Source organism: Salmo salar, chromosome 25, assembly GCF_965601325.2.
Source record: "Salmo salar chromosome 25, fSalSal1, whole genome shotgun sequence".
Classification (NCBI taxonomy): Eukaryota; Metazoa; Chordata; class Actinopteri; order Salmoniformes; family Salmonidae; genus Salmo; species Salmo salar.
Window position 1 is genome coordinate 10,728,177 of NC_138315.1, and position 26,447 is coordinate 10,754,623.

Genomic DNA, 26,447 nt, shown 5'->3' on the forward strand with positions numbered 1-26,447 from the left:
GTAATGCGAAGTCTCAGAGGAGGGCTCCTGTTTCGCATTAAGACTGGAGATCACTCTTGTAGGGGGGCGACGGAGGGCCTAGAGGCCTATAAGACCTTTATTGATTGAACCTGCTGCCGTAAAGCCCTCTGGTCGGTGGTTAAATCTCCCTATCAGTGGCTGGCTGTCGGTCTGGCTGAAGCTCGGGGTAGATGGGGCTTTAAGAGCAGGGCCAAAATGAACAGAGTTAATCTCTAGAAAGGGGCTGAAGCCCCTGCGGGGAAGGCTCTCAACAGTAAAGAAGTCAACCTCCTATTCCCCACTCCCTACAACCAGATATCCAATAAAAATCTCAGATTACCTTTCCCTCTTCGCCAATGATGGGATACCACATCAATCGACCCTCGATATCAAGAAACAGGGTCCTTCTTAATCAACAGACTCTTTTAGGACGTCACCCATCAGAATATAAAAACACCCCTAGAAGAGTTTATCTCCATTGGTTTGTTCTCTATGGGATGGAAAAGGTGGATACAGTTATTTACCGATTTTCATAGTGGTCCCCCAAGGTTTGGTACATTTTTACTACGAACATAGAAGCAGTTTCTCATTCCACAAATTCAATGCTTTGAAATATACCATATGAAGACATTGTAAGATCAACATCATTGCGTGTCCTAATCTTATTTTACACCTAATCTGTTGCGATGTTCTTTCTAACAGTGATGCTGTCAGGTACACTATAGAAATAAAAAGTAAATTAGATTAAGTTGTCTTTCCTGACTTAACTCTTTCTTGAACTGCACTGTTGGTTAAGAGCTTTTAAGTTAGCGTTTCACAGTAAGGTCTACACTTGTTGTATTTGGCGCACGTGACAAATAAAGTTTGATTTGATATGGTAGGAAGCTTATGCATCTGATGGGATGCTCTAATTGTCTGAATTTTGGGTGAAGGTTGACCATGGGAGTGATAGGAAGTCTGTCAATCCTCTTTGATGGTCCTCTTTGAACAATGTTCCTCCTGTATCACCCAGAAGTTTTATTTTTGTCATCTCAGCTACAGCGGCAATTTCATAATATCCTGATTCCCTACCACTGTTTGTGGTGAGGCAGGCAGCCACAGCAAGTGCAAAGCACTCCATAAAGCTATCATCTGTAAGACCCATACAATACCCAGAACCCCAAGTGTAATTACATGGCCTGAAATGTCTCTGATTACAGTTCTCCTATGGCACATCATAAAACGAGCAAATCAATGTGCGAGTGGGGCCGATCAAGTTTTTTTTATAAAGGGGTCTAGAGTAAGGCAATAAGTGTGCGAGAAGAAGACAGTGAACAACACCATATTCAGCCAATTAAGTCACCTCAACACGTGGGCTAACATGTGGGACCTTTGATTCTGCTTCTTGATCTAGAGCGGGAGGATTGGCTCATCAAGGCTGTAAAAAGCCATCTGTGTACTGTAGGACTCCAACTCTCATCAAGACCCTCACCACACACACACACACACACACACACACACACACACACACACACACACACACACACACACACACACACACACACTATCCCTTCCTACCGGTCCTCACCATGGTTGACGTTGTTCCTCTATCGTGATGTGTACCTCCCAGGACTAATACTACAGTTACGGGGTCTCTACTCTATTGTGAGTCAGAGAAAAGAGTGGGGCTGAGCCAAGAATCAAATCAAATTAAATGTTATTTGTCACATGCTTTGTAAACAACAGGTGTAGACCAACAATTAAATGCTTACTTCCCGACAATGCATAGGAAAAAATGAGGAATAAATACACAATGAGGAATAAATACACAATGAGTACCAAAACGACGAGACAGCCTATAGGGAGGAGGTCAGAGACCTGGCCGGGTAGTGCCAGAATAACAACCTATCCCTCAACGTAACCAAGACTAAGGAGATGATTGTGGACTACAGGAAAAGGAGGACCGAGCATGCCACCATAAAAATACAATTAATTCCATTCCCCACCCCCAAGAACCCCCCAATGCACCAACAACCAAGAGAATGAACAAAAGAGAAAAAAGGAAAAGACAGAAGAAAACAGCTAACAACAATGTAAAAAGAGAAATAAAACAAAATATTAAATTTAAAACAAAGGACATCAAGGACAACTGAAATCATAACAGCAATGCCAACTGTATATGTTTGTGTGCATGTCTGACACTATTACATGTATGTGTGTGTTTTTATAATGAGAGTGTGTGTATATGCATGTGTACAAACACCTGCACGGCATCAGCCTCAGGCAAACCGGCATTAGTTGTAAAAACACTGCCACTTAGTGTCATTCAAATGTACTTTTTATTATGTTTTATTTTGACTTTCTAATTTATTTTTATTTTTTACTTTTATCTTTGACCATCATTCAATCTCCCACACAGCAACCCCACTCCCACTCCCACTCCAATTCCACATACCAACCCTCAGTTTCCCTCAGCCCATCCCATCTATCTCTGCTGGCAACCCACTTCGGGTTTCTACGCAACATATATCTTTCAACTATGCTGTGATGTTTAACGTACAATTTCAATCTATCTAATCGAATAGAATCCACAGACTGCGAGTCGAAAATAAATACTCTTACTAAGAGTATTAGTATATCAGTAATTGACTGACCCGGTCTCTTCAGATCTCCTAACAGTACTATTTCTATGGTCCATTTTAGATCAATGCTATGCATTTTCAGCCATTCCTGAACCTGAGACCAGAAACAGGCTACCTGAGGGCAATACCAAAATAAATGGTCTATTGATTCTGTATCCTCACAACAAAATCTGCAGAGCTTCGATGACTTTATGCCCCAAATATTCAACATTTGTTGATGGCATGTCACAGCTGTCTTCAGGAAAGGACCAAAATGCAGCAGAGTTAGTGTTCGTCATCTTGAATTTAATAGAAAGAACACTATAACAAAAACAAACTGAGAAAACTGACAGCCAACAGTCCTGTCAGGTGCAACCACACTAAACAAGAAACAATTACCCACAACCCCAAAGAAAAACACACACTCCTATATAGGACTCCCAATCAAAGGCAACTCAACACACCTGCCTTCAATTGGGAGTCCTAATCACCAACACAACCATTCACACACACAAAAACCCTGCCACATCCTGACCAAAACTAATCCAATTGCTCCCTCTGCTGGTCAGGATGTGACATGGCAAGAATTCTATATAATACTTTTAGCTGAAAGCACGAAGTCTTGAATCTTGCGTTGCTTTATATATCAACTCATACACCCTGTACCATGGAATTGGTACATCAAAAATCTCTTCCCAACTATTTTGCAATCTTTATGGCACAGTTGTCAACATCCTGGTCCTCAAATGAAACTGGTATACTTTCCTATTTATGTTATTTTTATTCCTTCGCCAGTTTTGATCCTTTATATTGGGCAGACAGACCAGTTCCCTACCTCCTCCCGCTGCCACCTGCCTCCTCCATTTTTGGGGTAATGCTGTAATCAATTGGTTGTACTCTTGGACTGAGCAGACCTTTCCGTACAATTCTAATAACTCCATGAAGGACATAACTCTACCATTCCAATTTACAATATAATTTAAGAACAAAATACCATTTTCAAACATCTTTCCCATAAATACAGGTATTTTATCAACCAGCACATTTGAGTTCAGCCATAATATTTGTTGTAATATTTGTTCTATCTTTTCAGAGGGATGAAATTGAAATTGTAGCCAGCTCTGCAATGCTTGTTTGAAAAAGAGAGATACTTTGAAAAAAGTATAATTTTCAATTAATCGAAAATGAGACATGGCAATCTGCACAAAGGCAAAAAGGCCATTTTTAAACAATGAATGAGCTTTTCTTAGTAATCCACTTGAGAACCATTTAGGGTTCAAATACAACTTTTGAATGAGTGAAGCTTTTAGAGAGGTTTAGTGCTTTTACATTTAATAATCTCAACCCAGACAATTCATATTCATTATATAGATAGGCACGTTTTATTTTGTCTGGTTTAGCGTCCCAGATAAAGCGAAAAAAATGTTGCTCATATGATTTAAAAAACGAATCATCAGGAGTAGGCAACGCCATAAGTAAGTGAGTAAACTGAGATATGACTGAGGAGTTAATCAGAGCAATTTTTCCATAAATAGACAGGTATTTACCTCTCCGTGGTTGCAGGATCTTGTCTATTTTTACAAGTTTTCTATTGAAATTCATTGTGGAGAGCTTATTTATATATTTTGTGTTATGAATACCGATTAAGTCTACTTCTCCATCAGCCCATTTTATAGGTAAACTTCAGGGTAATGTAAAAGTTCTGTTTTTTAAGGATCCAATATGTAAAATTGTACACTTATCATATATAAAGTTTTAGTCCAGAGAGTACAGAAAAGTTATCTAGATCTTCAATGAGACATTGCAGGGATCTAGCTTGCGGACTTAATATAAAACTTGAGTCATCGGCATGCATGGACACCTTTGTTTTTAAGCCTTGGATTTCTAATCCTCTAATGTTGTTATTGGATCTGATTTTAATAGCTAACATTTCGATGGCCATAATGAATAGATATGGTGACAGCGGAAACCCTTGTTTAACTCCTCTTGACAATTCTGAAACTCTCTGAGAAGTAGCCGTTATTTACTATTTTACACCTGGGGTTGCTATAAAAACAATTACCCATTTTATAAGAGAATTACCAAAATTGAAAAATTCCAGGCATTTAGAAGTAAAATCCAGTCTTACTTTATCAAATGCCCTTTCAAAATCCGCTATAAATACCATTCCTGGCTTCTTATACGTTTCAGGATGTTCTATTATTGCTAGAAGTTGTCGTATATTATCTCCAATGTATCGTCCATGTAAAAAACCTGTCTGATCATAATGAACAATACCTGGTTAAACCCTTTTAATTCTGAGTGCAATGCATTTTCCTAGGATTTTTGCATCACAACATTGAAGTGTAAAGGGACTCCAGTTTTTTTAGATAGACTGGGTCTTTATATTTGCCATCTTGGTCTTGTTTTAATAAAAGAGAAATCAGACCTTCCTGCTGAGTAACTGACAGACTACCATTTCTATAGGAGTAGTTAAAACAATCTAACAATGGAGCTTTTAATAAATAAAAAAAATACTTGATATACCTCTACCGGTATGCCATCAAGCCCTGGGGTTTTTCCAGACTGAAAGGATTTAATAGCCTCAAAAAGTTATTCCTCTGTAATTTGGCCCTCGCACTGATCTTTCTGTACATTTGTTAATTTTAAATGTTTTATATTATTTGGAAAGAATTCCTAAACATAATCTTCATTCAGTGGGAAAGGATGAGACGGAAAAGAGAACATCTGCCTAAAATAATTACCTTCCTTTTTTTAAATATCATTCAGAGAATCATAGATGACTCCGTTTTCAGTTTCGGCTAATTATTTTTGTTAGCGTTCCTGTATAGGAGATTCAGGAAGAATTTTGTGCATTTTTCTCCATATTCCATCCAGTTTGCTTTATTTTTGTAATAGATTACATTAGATCGTTCTTGAATAAGTTCCTCAAGTTCTTTTTGTTTTTCCTCTAACTTATTTTGTATCTCTGTAGTATCATTTTTATGGCTATCTACCTGTATTATTAGTTCATGGATTTCCCTTGTTAGTCTTGTCTCTTTAGCCAGAAACTTATTTTTTTATTATTGATGAATATTGAATTGAATGACCCCTGAAGGTACATTTAAAGGTATCCCAAACAATAAGGGGATTTTCTGAACCTATATTATACTGGAAAAATTCAGTTATAAATAATTTTGTCTTAGTTAAAAATAAGTTGTCCTCCAGTAAATTTTGATTACATTTCCAATATCTGCATCCATGTGGAAAATGTATAAGAGTTATGTGAATGCCAATTAGATGATGATCCGATCGCATTCTGTCTCCTATTAAAACTTATTTAACCTTTGATGCAAGAGAGAAAGAGACAAGAAAGTAGTCAAGACGACTAGCTTGATTAAGTCTCCTCCATGTATATTTCACTAGGTCGTTTTTTTTTGTCTCCAAATATCCACTATTTCTAATGTGTCCATAATATTTGTGATTTCCTTAAGGGCACAGTGATGATAGTTTGTAGAATGATTACCTTTACGGTCCAGTGAGGTACTTAACACTGTGTTATAGTCTCCTACCATAATGATTAGATCATTTGTTGCCTGTAAGTTCAATAAATTGGTATAAATGTTTTCAAAGAAGTGTGGATCATCCTGATTTGGACCATATAGATTAATGAGCCAAATCTCTTTTTCATCCACTTTCATATCCAAAAGGATCCACCTTCCTTGCGAATCCTTCCTGACTATTTGCACATTCAGATTGACATTTTTGTTAATTAATGTCATCACACCCTTTGAGTTCCTTTGTCCATGACAGGAAATTATTTCACCACCCCATTCCTTTTTCCACGCAACTTCATCTAAGGATGTAGAGTGAGTTTCCTGTAAACAGTATATGTTATATTCCTTTTCTTTTAGCCACGTAAAGACTGATATTTTTTTATAATCTGCTAAACCGTTACAATTATAACCGGCTATACGTATTTCACCCCTTACCATAACTAGATACTATTCTCAGTATAAATTGACCATAATTAGTGCTTGTAAAGTTACTGCCATCAGAGGTATTATGAAGGTCAAAACTAGAGCTTTCAAATGTCTGATATTTAGAATTCAAGAAATAGGTTCTAGAAATATTTGTTTTATTCCCTTGCCTGTGAGCCAATGCCACAGGTGTTAGAAAATTGAGACAAGATATTATGTGTGTAGCAAATCTGAGTAGGTTGATGTGTATGATATTGGATGTGATACAGTGAGAGTGTGTACAATGTCTGTATAAGAGTAAGACTATAATGTGTGATGTCCAAATAAATAATAACTCTGCCAATTTGCATGGTTGAGTGTCTTTGTGTGTAACATGTAGTGCGTATAGCCTTAACCCCTGTGCGGCCTCCATCCCGTATGCGGGACGGACATCCAGCGAAAAATCCTATCGCCATTAGCATAACAAAATGTAATATTTTTTTTTTTACCATTCGTTTATCTCCCTTGGAAATTTGTCATTGAGACCGAATTTGGTCCCTTTAAGCTCCCTTCCCCTGCTTTTGATCAGCTCCTTTTGTTGGTAGTGTTCAAATTTTGCGATGATCGGTCGGGGACCCTTGGTCTTGTCACTTCGAGCTCCAAATCTACGTACTCAGTGGAAAGCCACCTTGTTTACAGTCTCCATGGGAAGTTTCAAGGCGGATTGCATGAATTCTCTGATCGCGCCCTCTGGATTATTGGATGCGTCCTCAAGAATCCCAGAAAAAAAATGTTTTTCATGCATGCTACGACTTTGTATGTCTAGTAGCGACTCCTTCATCACCCTGTTTTCCCTGAGTAGACAATCCATGTTGGAATCGTGGATTTTTACCTTGGCTGTGAGTGTCTTGTTTTCTATTTGGAGCGTGAGAATTTCACTCTGGCTGAGCTCCAAACTCCCCCTCAGCACTGTTACCTCCTCACACAACTTTTCCAGTGTTGCATGGATTCCAGCCAGAGCACTAGCCTCTACCTCAATGGTAAGTAAATCGTCCGTGTCTGTAGATTAATCTGTTTTTCTTTTTTTTGTCAGGTTAATGTTATTTTGTGAGGTGGTCTGATCTTCCCATGATGTAGTATGTTGTTCCTCCATAGCATAAAGCTGTTGGTACTTGTCGATTTCCTTCAGGATCTCCTAGGTATCCAGATTGGCTCTTTACTGCAACCAGTTGTTTTACGAAAAGATAACAATGAGTCTTTCCAACGACAACGACAGGTGTCTGTAGTACAGCCAGCTAGCACTCGCGGAATCCATACAAAAAAAGGAACACAAACTTGCAGTCCGTAAAGGCTAACCGTGCTGTGGAATCCTTAACAACAAAACTTTAGTTCGGATTGGTCTCTTTTTTTGCTTTATTGATTAAGGCAGCTCCAAAATGCAGGTGTTTCAGCCTAGCTCAGTGCTTTCTGTGGTGAAGCTGCAGCCAGCATAAAGTACAGAGCGTAGGGGTAGGTAATCTTCTCTAGTTGCACTATGGTGTTGAATGCTGAGATATAGTCAATGAACAGCATTCTCACATAGGTGTCTCTCTTGTCCAGGTGGGAGAGGACAGTGTGGAGTGAAATAGAGATTGCGTCATCTGTGGATCTGTTGGGGCGGTATGCGAATTGGAGTCGGTCTAGAGATGATGGTGCTGATGTGAGCCATGACCAGCCCTTTAAAGCATTTCATGGCTACAGATGTGAGTGCTACAGGGCAATTTAGACAGGTTACCCTGGGGTTCTTAGGCACAGGGACTATGGTGGTCTGTTTGAAACATGTAGGTATTACAGGCTGGGTCAGGGAGAGGTTGAAAATGTCAGTGGACACTTGCCAGCTGGTCAGCGCATGCTTGGAGTGTGCGTCCTGGTAAATCTGCGGTCTTGTGAATGTTAACCTGTTTAAAGGTCTTACTCACATTGAATCCTCGAAGTGTCGAGCCAAGAGAAGCACAATGTGCGATGTGTCAGGGAGAGAGACGAGGCAGAGCGAGGCAGACAAGCATAACCCCTTCCTTGCCCCTGCTCCAGAAAGTGACAACAGCAGTGCACCCTGAGCTTCACCACACCATATACGCTGCTCATTTGGAGACTGGCGATAAAGGCTTTTCCACTGTACAGAGAGGGGACGCTCAGCTCTGATGGTGGGGGTTTGATGGAGCAGTAAGTGCCGGGGGTGTCAGTTATGTCACTACACCCTTACAGAAGCATCACCCCTACACAGTTCCTGCACCGTGTGCCCTCACATAGACATCTCAGGTGTTATGACTTTGTCTGGGTCTCTCTCTCTTTGATGGTGGCTGCCTCTCATAACATAACCATGTGCGGGTGGTGTGATGAAAAAGCGAGGCAACCTGTTTTCATCAAGTCTCATTTTTTGGTCAAAATAATTCACCTACCATGACCCCCATGATGAAAGCTGATGAATAACCAACGCCCCATTGTTCCCGTGCATTGCTTCCTCTGCACTTTAAATACATGACAGAAACAGAACACAGGGCTCAGTTACATTGTGAATTGAGCATATTCCTGATTAAGCTATAAGCTCTTTATAAAAGTGTCTAATATCTCCACCTCCAGGCAACCATAGCCATAAGCCCATTAAGTGCAATGTACTAATATGCTAAGCTGGCTGAACAGTGAACTCATAAACAAACATTTGCTTCATAGATGTACATATAAGGCATTGGTCAAAGGCTGCTCATTAGTCTCTGACTCCGATCACAGGTGCCATAGTTAAGTAGGCAGAGACAGCTCACTAGACTAAACAGACTCAGTCAGGCACTTTCTCTCTAAATACAGTACCTCACACATGACTTCAGCATCAGTGTTGTGTATTCCTGGATGCCAAGGGAAGCCAGGCTTCCCCCAAAAATGTACCAAGATTTTTTTTTTATATAATAATAATTAATCTTTTGTATCTCTGTGTTTCATAATTTTCCTTAAAAATTGTAGGCCACCCATCTGATGCTGTCTTGTCCAAAAGAGTATGACATTTTTGCCGCCCGTAGAACTGAATGCAGTGGAAGCCAGCGAGCATTTGGCTTCCTTTGATAAAAAAATTATAAATAATAGCCAATCAGCGTTGAGCTAAATTGAGTGACTGTTTACTGTTTATTTTACTTATGTAAATAAGGTATTTCTGTTTTTTATATTTATAAAAACCTGTTTTCTCTTTTTCCTTAAGTGTGTAGATTGATGAGGATTTTTATTTATTTAATCGATTTTAGAATTAAGGCGGTAATGTAATGTAATGTAACAAAATGTGGAAAAAGTCAAAGGGTCTGAATACTTTCCGAATGCACTGTATATATAGCATTCTGTTGGTGGCAAGATATTTTTATAATCATTTTAATTTAAAAACTTGAAGTGTTGAATCAAGTGTTGCTTTTTGTACCAGTTCATAAACCATTTGCCATGGAATCGGTACATCAAAAATCTCTTCCCAATTATTTTGCAACCTGTATGGCGCAGTTGTCAACATTGTTGTCCTCAAATGAAACTGGTATATTTTTCTATTTATACCAATTCCTCTCAGCCAATTTGTATCTTTAATATATGGCAGGCAAACAAGTTCCCTACCTTCTCTCTTTTCGACTTGCCTCCTCCATTTTTATGGTAATGCTGCAATCACTTCATTGTAAGTTTGGATTGAGCAGACATTTCCATATATTTTCGATAGCTGCATACGTGACATAATTCATCTGTTTCCATTCATAATATCATTAATAAAAATAATACAATTTTAAAACATTTTCCCATAAATAATGTATTTTTTCTTAATCAGTGTATTTGAGTTTAACCATAACATTTGTTATAATATTTGTTCTTGTCACGTCCTGGCCAGTATAAGGGTTAATTGGTATAGTAGTTTGGTCAGGATGTGGCAGAGGGTATTTGTTTTATGTGGTTAGGGGTGGTGTTTTTCTAAAAAGGGTATTTGATTTAAGTATTCCGGGGTTTTTGGGCACTGTTTGATTTTCATGTATTCTATGTTGAGTCTAGTGTGTCTGTTTCTATGTTTGGGGTTCATTGGGGTTGGGACTCTCAATTGAAGGCAGGTGTTGTCTATTTGCCTTTGATTGAGAGTCCCATACATGAGACGAAGACAGGCGTGACAGAATCTCCCACCTAACCAAAACCAAGCAGCGGAGAGAGGAGCAGCACGCTCAGGATACGGACTATGGGGAGAGATGGACATGGGAGCAGGTTATGGCCGGAGAAGGCCCATGGAGTAAGGATGGTATGGACCGGGAACGTTTCCGAGGGACACGACTGGCGTTGAAGCACGAGAGGCACCCCCAATAATTTTTTTGGGGGGGGCACACGGGTAGTTTGGCTAGGCCTAGGAAGAGCCGGAAGCCAGCTACCCGTGGTTTTATGGAGGAGCGTATGAGGTGGAGAGCGCCATGTTTCGCTGAGGAGCGCACTCTCACACCCATACGCACGCACAGGCCGGTGTGCGTTATTCCAGCCCCTCGCAGGTGCCGTGCTAGAGCGGGCATCCAGCCTGGTAGGAGGATTCCTGCGCAGCGCATCTGGTCGCCGGTACGCCTCCGAGGACCAGGCTACCCAACTCCCGCTCTACGCACGGCTACCATCAGGCCCCTGCACAACCCAGTCTGCCCTGTACAAGCACCCCGCTCGTGCAGGGCTACTAGTTCCATCCAGCCAGGACGGGTTGTGCAGGAGGTAAGATCAAGACCGCCTGTGCGCCTCCATAGCCCTGGGTTTCCAGCTCCTGTCTCTCGTGCGGACCCGGAAGTGCGTCAGCCCAGTCTGAATCGTCCTGTTCCCGCTCCCCGCACTAGCCTGGAGGTGCGTGTTCCCAATCTGGTACGTCCAGTACCAGCACCACGCACCAGGCTTCAAGTGCGTCATTCCAGTCCGACGTCGCTAGAGCTGCCCGTCAGTCAAGAGTCGCCAGAACTGCCCGTCAGTCAAGAGTCGCCAGAACTGCCCGTCAGTCAAGAGTCGCCAGAACTGCCCGTCAGTCAAGAGTCGCCGGAACTGCCCGTCAGTCAAGAGTCGCCGGAACTGCCCGTCAGTCAAGAGTCGCCGGAACTGCCCGTCAGTCAAGAGTCGCCGGAACTGTCCGTCAGTCAAGAGTCGCCGGAACTGCCTGTCAGTCAAGAGTCGCCGGAACTGCCCGTCAGTCAAGAGTCGCCGGAACTGCCCGTCAGTCAAGAGTCGCCGGAACTGCCCGTCAGTCAAGAGTCGCCGGAACTGCCCGTCAGTCAAGAGTCGCCGGAACTGCCCGTCAGTCAAGAGTCGCCAGAACTGCCCGTCAGTCAAGGGTCGCCAGAGCCGCCCGTCAGTGAGGAATCGCCAGAGCCGCCCGTCAGTGAAGAGTCGCCAGAGCCACCCACTAGTCAGGAGCTGCCAGAGTGGCCAGACTGCCCGGAGATGCCAGAGTGGCCAGACTGCCTGGAACTGCCAGAGTGGCCAGACTGCCCGGAACTGCCAGAGTGGCCAGACTGCCCGGAACTGCCAGAGTGGCCAGACTGCCCGGAACTGCCAGAGTGGCCAGACTGCCCCGAGCTGCCAGACTGCCCCGAGCTGCCAGAGCTGCCAGACTGCCCCGAGCTGCCAGACTGCCCCGAGCTGCCAGACTGCCCCGAGCTGCCAGAGTGGCCTGACTGCCTGGAATGGCCAGAACCGGAGCCACCTCCAGATATAGGTGGGTTGGGGAGGGGGGGTGTAGCACAGTGCCGTTGTTGACGGCAGCCACCCTCCCTTCCCTCCCTTTAGTAGGGGGAATTTTTTGTTGTTGTTGTTGTTTGGGGTTGTTGTTTTCTTGTTTTTCTTAAGGTGCTTCCGGGGTTAGCACCTTTAGGGGGGGTACTGTCACGTCCTGGCCAGTATAAGGGTTAATTGGTATAGTAGTTTGGTCAGGACGTGGCAGAGGGTATTTGTTTTATGTGGTTAGGGGTGGTGTTTTTCTAAAAAGGGTATTTGATTTAAGTATTCCGGGGTTTTTGGGCACTGTTTGATTTTCATGTATTCTATGTTGAGTCTAGTGTGTCTGTTTCTATGTTTGGGGTTCATTGGGGTTGGGACTCTCAATTGAAGGCAGGTGTTGTCTATTTGCCTTTGATTGAGAGTCCCATATATGAGTGTGTGTTTGTCTGTTGTGGGAGATTGTTTTTGCACTGCGTTAGGATAGCCTGCAAAATTGTTGCACTGTCATTGTTTATTGTTTTTGTATAGTGTTCACGTGAGCGATTAATTAAATTCAAAGATGAACACGACATCCGCTGCGTATTGGTCTACATTTTCAGACGACGATTTCACTATATCGTCAGAAGACGAAGACAGGCGTGACAGTTCTATCTTTTCTGGAGGATAAAACTAAATTGTAACCAGCTTTGTAAGGCTTGTTTAAGAAAGTGTGATACTTTAAACAAAATGTAAATTTCATGAAATGAGAAGTTGTAATCTGTATAAAGGCAAAAAAAGGCCATTTATGAACAAAGGATGAGCCTTAATAATCTACTGGAGAAGTATAATTTATGTATGAGTGAAGCTTTTAGTGAGAGGTTTAAATCTTTAATATTTAATCATTTTAGCCCCCAAACTCATATTCATGATATGAATAGGCTTGTTTTTTAGCCAGGTAGCCTCGGACAACAAAAAATGAAAGCGTGAACTGTATATGATAGAACGTTTCTTCGACATGAAAGACAGGAGGGTGGCATTGGTATTTCTCTACAAGCATGGTGAGTCAACATGCCTTTTCTACTTGAAACGGTGCTGGAATAGCAGAGGCAGCTCCTGTTTTCTTTGCAACTTGCGGTAACTCTCTGTGGTTCTAAATCAATAGTTGTTTAGTGGTCCAAAAATTTCAGAAACATTAACTTGCTTGACCATGCTGTAGGTCATGCACGTAACTGTTTGTTACATGCAATATGCTTTGTGGGGATTCACCGGACAGAGGTTGCTCTCTGGTTTTGTGATGAAACAAAGGAATGGTTGAATTTATTATGCCACCATGTCTTCTTATTGTCTCAGCCTTAGGCCTATATATCACGGTCACAAGGCATATGAACTAGCAGGTTATGTAGCAAACAATTCAATTAATATGGCTTTTTTTTCTTTCTTGGCTTCCCCAGTGATTTTACCCACACACCGCTACTGTGTTGTGCTCCCCCCACCCCCACCTTTTCATTGAAAAATATTTGTTTAAAAAAAAATTATTGTGCAGTTTTTTCTCCCACCCTCCTTTGCTCCCTCCATCAGGTTGTGTCCTAGAGTCATTCTAGCAAGCTGACATTCCATTAGAGGTCTGTCCATGCTAATTAACGCCTAATTTGAAAAAGTCCCCCACTTTCTTTCTTTCACTTCCTCTCTCTTCTCGCTCCCTCTCTCACTTTCTCTCTCTCTCCCTCCTTCTCTTCTACCCCACTCCACTGTGGCTTGGTCATTTGTTTTACATTCCATAGAGACACAGAGACAGGATGTGCCTTGGGACGGAGGGTACGAAACACAGCTCGGTGGGCACCCACCTAACTCCCAACCAACATCCTCATCCATCCGTACGTCAGTAAATAAATCCCCCCCGCATTCACCTCGCTGCCTTCAACCTTTGAAGTCAGATCATTAGTTGCTTTACACACCTGAAGAATCACATATTGGGAGATGGAAACATCAAATGCACTCGAAACTAACCACAGCAGGGAGAGAGAGACACCTGATGAAAAAATAGAAAGGTGCTGGAAGAGTTTCTGAGGGAACCAAATGGCACAAGCAGCGAGGCAGATGATCATACATACACTACCGTTCAAAAGTTTGGGGTCACTTAGAAATGTCCTTGTTTTGAAAGAAAAACACATTTTTTTGTCAGACTGGCCAATAAAAAGAAAAGATTAAGATGGGCAAAAGAACACAGACACTGGACAGAGGAACTCTGCCTAGAAGGTCAGTGTCACGTCCTGACCTGTAAAAGGGGTTGTTTGTTATTGTAGTTTGGTCAGGGTGTGGCAGGAGGTGTTTGTTTAGTGTGTTTCGGGGTTTTTGGTTTATGTTCTATGTTTTCTATTTCTATGGGTTTTTTCTAGTTTTTCTATGTCTATGTTAGTTTTGTCAATGACCTCCAATCAGAGGCAACTGTTTGTTGTTATCTCTGATTTGAGGCCATATTTAGTTGTGTGTGTTTTCACTTGTGTTTCTGGGTGGTTGTTTCCTGTTTAGTCTGAGCACCTTACGGGACTGTTTTTGTCGTTTGTTTTGTGTAAGTGTTTTTTCCCTTCTAATAAAAAGATGATCAATATACCCGCTGCATTTTGGTCTACTTACAATGATGCTTGTTACAGCCAGCATACCGGAGTCGCCTCTTCGCTGTTGATGTTGAGACTGGTCTTTTGCGGGTACTATTTAATGAAGCTGCCAGTTGAGGACTTGTGAGGCGTCTGTTGCTCATACTAGACACTCTAATGTACTTGTCCTCTTGCTCAGTTGTGCACTGGGGCCTCCCACTCCTCTTTCTATTCTGGTTAGAGACAGTTTGCGCTGTTCTGTGAAGGGAGTAGTACACAGCATTGTACGAGATCTTCAGTTTCTTGGCAATTTCTCGCATGGAATAGCCTTCATTTCTCAGAACAAGAATAGATTGACGAGTTTCAGAAGAAAGGTCTTTGTTTCTGGCCATTTTGAGCCTGTAATCGAACCCACAAATGCTGATGCTCCAGATACTCAACTAGTCTAAAGAAGGCAAGTTTTCAGCTGTGCTAACATAATTGCAAAAGGGTTTTCTAATGATCAATTAGCCTTTTAAAATGATAAACTTGGATTACCTAACACAATGTGCCGTTGGAATACAGGAGTGATGGTTGCTGATAATGGGCCTCTGTACGCCTATGTAGATATTCCATAAAAAATCTGCCGTTTCCAGCTACAATAGTCATTTATAACATTAACAATGTCTACACTGTATTTCTGATCAATTTTATGTTGTTTTAATAGACAAAAAAAATAGCTTTTCTTTCAAAAACAAGGACATTTCTAAGTGACTCCAAACTTTCGAACGGTAGTGTACATTTTATCACTCAATTATCAATCCACGATCCGTCATCAACACAGAGACATTCCCGACAGTAACGTCCTTGGAAATACCCTTCATTATAAACCTAATGATGAAGGAAGAGGATTTGAAATTAATGTAATTTTCTGTATGAATATTCGGTCCTTAGGAGAGAGAGCTGCTACTTCTGAGGTGGAATCTGATTTGTCACTGTTTGTGTACACAATAAAAAATAACATTTTTGTTTTTTACGGTAACTTAATGGCAGCTAGTTACTGTAAAAAACGTACAGTATGTTACATTACTGTGAACTTTGTGCGCTCCTCCACCCATCCTCCACCCATCCTCCCTTCACTCTCAACTCCACAGTCCCAGCATGCATTGCACCCACACCACAGTGAGCTGAGGAAGCTGGATCGAGACTATGGTTGTTTTTACCATGGAGGGATTAATCACGTTAATGATTATCCACTCTACCAAAATCCTCCACTGGACATTAGCTGGGAATTAATTACATTTGAACTTAGGATCGGGGTAATTTATTGGGGAGGAGATCAATGATTGCCTGTCTTAACAGCTGTCCTGTAGACATGAAGGACTAAGTTATAACTAGAATACATCTGTTGCATCTTCAAATTACTGTAGGCCCTGGGGTTTCACGGAACCCTGCAGTTATGAAAGGTCTGTAATGACTCCATGTGGTGTAGGAGAGAGAACAAAAAAACATTTGAATCTTAATTAGACTCCACATCTAAAAGTATTCATTCATTCTATTACTTGTTTATTTCCACAACCTAACTTGTTTGCTTGGTTTGATTATCTGATTGAAAAAAATGACAAAAGATGAGCCTAAGAGAGCTAATTGTCTCTTAAAGACCCCACACACCGTAGGCAAAAACATCAATGTCATCATTAGCATTCTCCTATTAAAATCTTTGTCCTTGGCCTTCCTCTGGCTGCTCTGTCTGTCCCCTGCTCTACTTGTGTCCCTGTCACCACGCACGCACACACACACACACACACACACACACACACACACACACACACACACACACACACACACACACACACACACACACACACACACACACACACACACACACACACTTCATTGGCAAGGTGAACTCAGCAGGAGGCACTGCATGTAGCTTTGACGATGCAGACGTGAGAGGTCTTCTAAAACTCACTGTGTATGCGTATGCGTGTGTATATGTGCAGATGGAGGACATTTATAAAGAAAGAGATGAGTTCAGTCAGGGCCAGGCCTTGCCTTTTGGGGGCCTGTCATGCCAAACAGTGTCACCCTCTACGTCACAATGGGATTCGATGAGTTCTAGCTTCTGTTGCTAGGGCTGTTGCTAGAACTTGCAACATTCTGACCGGATTACATAATGAACCAAAGCGTCCATTGCTATACTGGTTGCTTGGCTCTATTTTACCTCGGAGGAGGATGCGGGCAGTTCAAGTTCTATTTCACCGCATAAACGCTTGCTCAGTCCGCGCAAAATTATTACCTCAGAATTGCTCTCCAAGGACAGGGTTTTTGATGGTGACAACCTGCGGACTACCTGCTGCTTCAGAGGACCGAAAAGACTGGAAAGAGAACACTTTCTTTACCATGTATTGTCTAACTACATATTGTTAAATAGGAATATGTAATTTAAGCTGTTTTTATAGATTGACGTTTCTAGCTACTGTACTTACGTACCTCAGCCTGTCTGCAGACAGTTTTATTTAGCTAACGTTAGCTAGCTAGCAAGCAAGCTTCTGTAACTTTTATTGCAGCTTTCTGTTTGTATGTAGCTTGCACTTCAATGCCATCCTTCGAGGAGATTTTCTTTTATCTTTTCAACCAGGCGAAGTACTATTTAGACACCACTGATCTCGACAAGAGGCGCAAAATTCAGATGAATTCACAATTCAGCGTAACATTAAACAGTTAACTTCAATTAGATAACTGGACGGATTTAGTTATGAACAACCATTTTCCATCTAACGTTAGCTAGTCGCAAGCTATACACATAGTTCATTGGAGGCTGCTGAGGGGAGGATGGCTCATAATAATGTCTGGAATGGAGTAAATGGAATGGTATCAAACACATGGTTTCCATGTTTGATACCATTCAAATGAATCCATTCCAGCCATTATTATGAGCCGTCCTCCCCTCAGCAGCTTCCACTGATATAGTTATATGTCTATCACATTGAGGTGTCTAGCTATAAGTTACACCTGATCAATCAAATGGACAGGTGTAAACTAGATGTCTTCACTCGAAATACACAGAGGGGGGGAGAAAGTGAGAAAGAAAGGATGAAAATATGAGAGGGAGAGAGAGGTGGGAAGAGCGTGGAAGACATACAGGGAGAGAGATGGAGAGAGAGAAACAGAGAGAGAAAGACAGCAGTGCAAATATACTTAGACTTGAGTATTTCAACAACTCTTCTCTCCGAACTTGTTAGGCAATGATATATACCTACGGGGGAAGGATGGCCAGCCACACAGGAAGGTGATTTTTACTAAGGAGGAGAAGGAGGCCGTGCTGACCGAAATGCATGCTGGCCATTTCGGAGTGAACCCCATGAATGCTAAAATCAACATACGCTTCTTCTGACGGGGAAGTGTCAAGGAGGTGGACAGTTGGGCAAGTGAAATAACCTTTTGTTTATCAGTCACATTATATTATATCTGAAATTATTATGATTTCAATTAATGTCATATCAGAGAGCACACAATGTTTCAATTTGTCACTTTTTGCATAAAGGTCAGTACCCTGTCTAGCCTGACAGAAGTTTGAAAGGGCGAAGACTGTGGCCCCGGAGTTGAAGCCCATCAAAGTTTTTTCACCATGGCATATGATCGGTAATTGTCCCAATTCAAATTTTGCCCTGATAAGTTGTTTTGTAATGGTTTCTTTATTTGACCACTTGCGAGGCCACCAAGGCAATGGTGGACATCTTCAACACCCACGGTTCTCCTGAGGTCATCTTGAGTGACCGAGGTCATGAACACTGGAACAAGGTACTGAACGGATGTTATAGGTCATATTCTGTCACCAATGGTTTGTTTTATTAATTTTTTACAATTTGTTTTTGTTTTTCCATAGTACATAATCAGACATATTTAAATATCTTACAAGGTCAATAGATGTCGCTTTCCTACTCCCTCCTCCAGGTTTGGTGACTGACCAACCAGACCCTCAAGACTGCCATTGGCAAGTCCCTTGATTGGCACAGTACCAGGATGGGTGGGAAAACAACGTGAAGGTAATTCTCTTAGCACACAACAGCAGCATCCAGGCTGAGTACGGACAGGAGCCGTAGCTGTTGACTGAGGTAAACAATGCAACTGTATATACAATTATTCCAGATACTGTAATCTTTCAAATTTGTGATTGACTTAGTGTTTTTGTTTGTCTATTGCTATTTTTGTATAACGTACTTACTGAAACCCCACCTGATGTGGTGGAAGTTGTCGAACCAGATCAGAACGCTTTCGAGTACTACCTACAGGCACGGACTAAGAAGGATGTGGATGTTTTTGACCAGGTAAAAATGATTGTCCGCTGTTAATTTATTTTATAACACTGCACTAATCCATCAAATTTTCTCACAGTTGAGTGTAACCTGTGTGTTTGCTTGTTTTACGTTTCTGTCTCCTACCTTTTTCCTTTGAACTTTGCTCCTGTTTTCCAGGTTTGGGTTCTGCCCAACACCCAGACGTGGATCCACCCTATGTCCTCCATTACCAACCACCCTCTAACTTTTCATTACATCATCTACAGCTACCGTTGTTGTCATGTTGTCATTATCTGCTAAGAAAGTTTTCTTGCACTATCTAAACACTAGCACTGCAAATACTCAGAACAAAGAGAGCAGCAGTGCCTGGACTTTGCAGTCTCCCTCTTAAAGTCCCCCTTCTGAGACTGGCTGCCTGTTGAGAACAAGTGACAGGCAAAATTCCACACACCAGAATTCAGTATTTTAGTCTATGATTGCCATGTGAGTGGAAATAAATTAATGACACAACTGTACCAAAAACTATCAAAGTTTATGTATTAAAATCTTAAATATTGCCAGGTTGGTTTTCACAGCTGTTTCACAAGATGTTCATTATTGTAAGTTGTAAGGTATCCTTTGATGGTATTTATTTGTTCCACATTATTCATTGTTGTATCCTAGGACCTACAATAGATACATACTGTATATGAGCTGCGTGAGAAAAATACATCGTAATAAAGGACTACTGAAATTATATTATTTCAGTGTAGATAAGGGAAGGGCAGGTTAAAATAAAAACATGACAGCCTGACAAGCCAGTGTATGAATCAAATGGATTTGCATATGAATGGAGTAGAAATTAGCTGACTTTGGGATCTGTAAGGTAAGTCACTTTAATGTGTCAAGCAGATTACACGTTTCTTTGCCATTTGTATCATGAAGGAGAGGCAATGCATGCTTGAATTTTATCAAGTACAAAGGGAAGAGGTAGAAAGGATGCTGTTGTCTCTTTTGGATGACAAGTCACCTGGTACCGATAATCTTGGCGCCAAATTGCTTAGAGTTACAGCTAACCAAATATCTACCCCAATCATATTTTTAATAGGTGCTTGATGTATGGGGTGTGCCCAGAAGTCTGGAAAGAGTCAAAGGTTATTCCACTACCTAAGGATGAAAAATCTGCATTTGTCCAATAAGCTTGCTGCCTGTGTTAAGTACATTATTGGAAAAAATTGTATCTCTACAAATCAATAATTATTTCTCATGTAATGGTCTGATAAAGGGTTTCCAGCATGCATGCAAAGAAGGGCATTCTATGAGTATGGCCTTAGCACAAATGACAGATGGTTGGTTAAAGAGTATGGATGAGGAAGTTAGTTGGTGCAGTGTTGCTAGATTTCAGTGCTGCTTTTGATGTAATTGATCATGAACTGTTACTAGGTAAACTCAAATGTTATGGTTTTAAGTCTGCTGCTCTATCCTGGATGGAAAGCTATCTATCCAGAAGGCAAAAAGTGTTCTTTAATATTAGCTTTCAAACAGTAAAGATATACACTGTGGTGTTCCTCAAGGAAGTTGCCTAGGCCCACTTTTCTCCTCTCTTTACTAATGATTTACCTTCAGTAAAGAACAAAGCAAGAGTTGTCATGTATGCTGATGACTCTACAATGTATAGCGCAGCACAGAATTTAATGAGCTAACAGATGTACTGAGCAGTGAACTAAGAATGGTGTCTGAGTGGGTTGATATGAACAAATTGGTGTTGAACGTTTCTAAAACAAAATGTATTGTATTTGGCTCAAGATATATGCTTGCTGATGATCCCCAATTGAATGTGTTGATGAATAGAATACATGTAGAGCAAGTGAAAAAAAACTGCTAGGCGTCATGTTGGACTCAGCTTTATCATGGTCAGAACACATAGATCATATTGTTATTAAGATGGGTAAGGGAAGTACTGTTACAAGAAAATGTTCAGAGTATGTAACATCTAGCACACTGAATCAGGTGATTCAATCCCTGGCCTTATCACACTTAGACCACTGTCCAGTTATATGGTCATCTGCAGCAAAGAAAGATATAAAAAAGCTCCAAATCGCTCAAAACAGGGCTGCCAGATTAGCTCTTCATTGTGCTATCTATATGAATATTATACAAATGCATTAGAATCTCTCATGGCTTCATGTTGAAAACAAATTACAATCCAGTCTTCTGATTTTCTTTCGGGATGTTATATTTAAAAATATATATTTTTCAGGCCAGTTAGTACATACTAGCAACACGCATAACCACCAAACCAGACAGGCAAATTCAGGGCAGCTAAGACAATCCAAGACAAGGACAAAGGTAAATCCACCTTCAAAAAAAAAAAAAAAGAACATGTAATGCGATAGACCATATGACTGGACAGGAAATAGAAAGCATCAACTGAATGTTAAATGTGTTCCTTGTCAGGTATTTTAATTGTCTGTATTGTCTACTTGTTTAATGTTTGTGAAGTCTTGATTTGTGGTTGTTTGTAATGTCTTGTTAATTGGTGTTGGACCCCAGGAAGATTATCTAGCGTTACGGCGTTACCTAATCGGGATCCTAATAAAAATTACAAAAATTACAAAATCTATCCAAATAAATGTGCAACGCATGTGCAGGACACAAACGGTGGAGAAACTTTTCTTCCAAAGGGCGATGGTCGAAAACCACAAGCTCTAAGGCAAGACAATTTAATTACCGCTGGCTTTAGGCATAAAGGAGGGTTAGGTAAGTTACCTTAGATAACCCCAGGGCAAATTGTTGGCACAAATGGTGGACTGACAGTGTGTGCAGCTCACTCACTCGCTTTGCAGATGTTTAGGAAATCACTAAAGAAGTTTTAAAGGAGAGATATTTAATCTCCACGATTTCCATCAGCCCAAATGGCTGCTGTGAAATAGCTTCAAGTAAAATGACAAGTCCCAAGATGGGGCTGAAGGTTAGGAGACTGGACGTAAGCGACATGCTCCTTTCATAAAATGACAACAGAGAGTGCTTCCCTACTGTGGTATTGTCAAAGACTATATGACAGGTCAAGATAATGGCTAAATAGACCTTTGCAGTGGAGAAAGCCTTCCCTCTGTCCAAAAGGTCTTGCAAAAAGCATAGAACCTTGTAAAAACATCCCCACCCCGCTCTCTCCCATAAAGGGAGGTAGAGCGGGTAGTAGCCCACTGCGTTTACCAAGCACACTGGTAGAAGGGAACAGAGGAAAATGTTGGAGCATTGTGTTCTTAAGAGTACCAGATAGATGTTTGGGGCTCGGTCACCTGATAAGGATACTGTCCCTCCCATCTTTTTTTACCAGAAAGTATTGCTAATGAAAAGCTATAGACAGGTTGGCTGACAACGTCACAAAAATTATGTGCGGGCATCGATATAGTGCATGTGTTGCTATGATTCTAAACAGTCAGATATCAAGCAACAATGACAAGAAGCGGCCATGTGGGGAATCATAGGTGGCTCTTTTCAGCTCATTTTATCTTGTTATTTATATTATGTTTTGTTGTGAGGTGTTTTGACTAATGTCATATCTATGCTAATATGTCTAAAATATGCTAGCTAGCTAGCTAACTAACAACTGTAACAATGTATTTGAGAGACAAGTTGTGCAAATGTATTTATGTTTTTAATAAACATTTGGAAATTAAACATAGTTTACATATCGTCAACAGTCTAAGCCAAGGCCATCTTTTTTCCCCCCATAGTTGCACGCACGCAGATTTTGTTGCTAAACAACCAACCTGTCTATACTGACTGTGGATCTGAGTTGCTGTAGGCTTGTTGAAAAATCCCAAAAGCCTGGTGGGCTGAGGGGGTTTTGTAGTGAGCCAAGAAAACCTCTACCCTTGGGAACACAAACACTTGGGAACCCCGGGGATGAAACTGTTTGAGCTGGTGGCGTACCGAGGAAGTGCACTCGTAAGCCTGTTCTATTGCAGGGTTTCACAAACAGTCTTGAGGCTTGCCCCAGGTGCAAGTTTTGGTTTTTGCCCTAGCACTACACAGCTGAGTCAAATAGCCAAGTCATCATCAAGCTAATATTATTTTAATTAGCTGTTCAGTGCTAGGGCAAAAATAAAAATGTGCACCCAGGGTGGGCAGCAGGACCGAGTATGGGAAAACCCTGTTCTATTGTGTTCACTTTCGTGTAATAGATAGTTTAGAGGCAAAATGCTTTGAATGATTAGAGGGCCATGAAAGATGGCGACTGGCATTCTGTCATCCTGCTCCGTTAGTCTGATGAGACCGGAGGGAGAGCAAACATGCTGACTTGGCTAGAACCTGAAAAAGGCACTGAGAGAGAGTCTAAGGGAGGAGGGCACTTATGGTTAAAGTGCCCTCTCCTCCTTTTCCCATGTAAGCAAGGTCACGCAGTGAGCTACTGCACAGCAAATAGGGTTTGTTTCCCCACTGCCGTGTGGGTCGGAGAGAGGGAGGAATGGCTTACGTTAAACCTGAGAGAGAGGGTAGGACAGGGGACCATAGGCCTTGCACACTATCCTCCTCTGCCACTAGGGCTGTGCACTAGGTTGGTCGATCCCTCTTGCCGCCTCTATGGGGGTTAAGAGAGCGAAACCTTTCTGTGGCTGCAGCAAATGACTCCGGATTTGCCCTGGTTCATGGGTCTAACCTGGGTATGGGCAGTCTGCTGTGTCGCCGGAGATCTAAGACCCCCAAAGCCAGCTTGTTCGCTCCTCCCAGCTGTGAGGCTGGGACAAATAGCTGCAGGAACTGACAGGCTGACACGGAACCGGGGGGACAGGTAGAAGATGAAGGCTTCGTCTTTGTCGTGACATGACTATCATTAATGTGATGACTGCTATTCATCAAATAATTTCCTACTATGTTTAATTATTACTCAATTAAATTAATCATGTAACAATTAACTCATTAGGAATTTGGGGCACCACGGGTAAAGTTTATTTAATGAATTAACTCAAGAACATATCGATATCATACCAGTCATCAATGAATAATTTCCTCATAACAGTCTCTTTCTGAATTTCTTTGACTTCGTAAATCTGCACAACACTAACCTAAGTGATGAATCAGTGTAAGACAAATTGGTTTAAATATTTATTTACTAACTAACTCGGTTCATCTATGGGAACGTCCCGTGTGGCTCAGTTGGTAGAGCACGGTGTTTGCAATGCCAGGGTTGTGGGTTCAATTCCCACGGGGGTCCAGTATGGGGGGAAAAAATGTATGAAATGTATGCATTCACTACTGTAAGTTGCTCTGGATAAGAGTGTCTGCTAAATGACCAAAATGTTAAAAAAAAGTTAAAATATACTTCAATGCAAGTCTCTGGTTGTCCACCAGAGGTCACAATGTCCTTCTTAGTTAAAGGCTTATTTTCTTCTGGTGTGTTCTTAGAATGGATACATCAGAGGTGTACCACATGGTGGTGAGATGGATCTATTCTTCCCTCCCATCTTTGGTCAATTGTCCTAGACTACTTTACATGCAGAGCTGCAGATGATGCATGGTTTGGTCTAGTCTTCACCTTCTTCACTCGTCGAGAGTTTCAGAGGGTCTGGTCTTGTAGTTTTTACGTGTGGACCACAACCTCACCTTCTCTGGTCTGTATTTAAATTCTCAGCGCATCCTATATTTAAGCACTGGCCTTGGAGGGCGGTTCCATCATGTGGACTCAAAGGCTTGCTTGATGTTGAAGTTTTGGCAAGAGTCTCTCTCTACACACAGCACATTCTTTTGTTCAATTCTGCAGAGCAATAGGGAGAAAATTTACGACCAGCGTTAATTCATAAAACTGGCCCAACTCCCCCTTCCTCACTGGTGGGAGAGGGGGGCGGGGGTCTGACTATCTGTCAGACCTGTGCCGAGCTGATCTGAGTCATGACACCTTCTTTCTTATGCATGTAACACTTTTGCTGCATGGCGGTGACAGTGGGCCCGGACAGCTCCTTGGGTTATACTGGGGGATCCAGGAGATCCACTTTTTCTTTGTCAGTTAAGCTGGAAAAGCTTAACAAAAGTGCCCTCTCTCCCACCACCGCCAAGCCTTGTATGGCATTACGGGAGGAGCAGAGGTTTAGGTCTGTAACTATACAGATCTCATCCCAGGCATCTGAATCCCAGGCATCTGGATCCAGCTGTTTCCCCACCTCCTCCAGTAACTCAGCCTGGTAAGCAATCAATAAAAAGTTCACGTTAAGTGCTCTGATCGACTGGGCCGAGGCTTTGTAAGTCTTCTGGAAAATGGAAGCAGAAAAGCTCTCCGACTTTCGAGGGAGGGAGTTACTGGCGGTGTTAGCAGCACAACGTTTGGAGTTGTGTCAGTCAGCCAGTGACGACTCCACCGTAGGGGAGGAAAACCCGATTTCTTCAATTTTTTGCATGTCCAGGATAGGGGACCCCTTAGCAAGGATCTTGCTTGTAAAGGGCTTTTCCAATGAGCCGTTAGCATCCCTAAGCAGTTGTTTAACTTGGGCCACACGAGCCAGGAGTCTTTTCCCGTTGTGCAGGTCCTACTGGAAGCTGAGTCTGGCCAAAGGCTCTCTTGCAAATGTCAAAGAGCCCAAACTCCAAGCGTAGGGGATACACATTATATTCCCAAGACAATCTCAGGGTGTTGGATAGACAACTTTACCGCCCTTACGATGACAGTACCAAGAGAGCCCACTACACCAACAGCAATCACATAGGCCTACAACCTAAATTGACAAATGGTAGTCTCCTTCAACTCCAACCCTCCAAGGCTACTCAGGTCTAGTGGCAAAAGGCACTGCATCTTTCTGTGTGTCACGTCCTGACCAGCAGAGGGAGTAGTTGTTTAGTATTGTGGTCAGGACGTGGCAGAAGTACTGGGTATGTGTTTGTCTAGTATTTCTGTTTCTATGTTGGTCTGTGTGGCTCCCGATCAGGGACAGCTGGTTATCGTTGTTCCTGATTGGGAGTCATATATTAGGAGTGTGTTTGTCACCTGGTTTTTGTGGGTTGTTGTATTTCGCACTGCTAGTGAATGTATAGCCTGTGAAACTGTCACTAGTTGTTATTGTTTTCCCGTGTATGCTTTATTCAAAATAAATATAAAGATGAGTATTCACATCCCGCTGCGTTTTGGTCGATTCAACACGGCTACACCTATGACACTGTGAGACTGAATATAATTTAAAAGTGACAGTCGAGATTTTACAACAGCAGCATTCTATACAAACATCACCTATTGGAACAATGAGAAATATTCTAAGGATCTTAATATTCATCCTCATGTTCATCCTTGATCTCCATGATTTGAGCAGTTCATGTCCATATCAACTTTTGTCAGTATTCACATTTTCCCCACTGCAATACAAG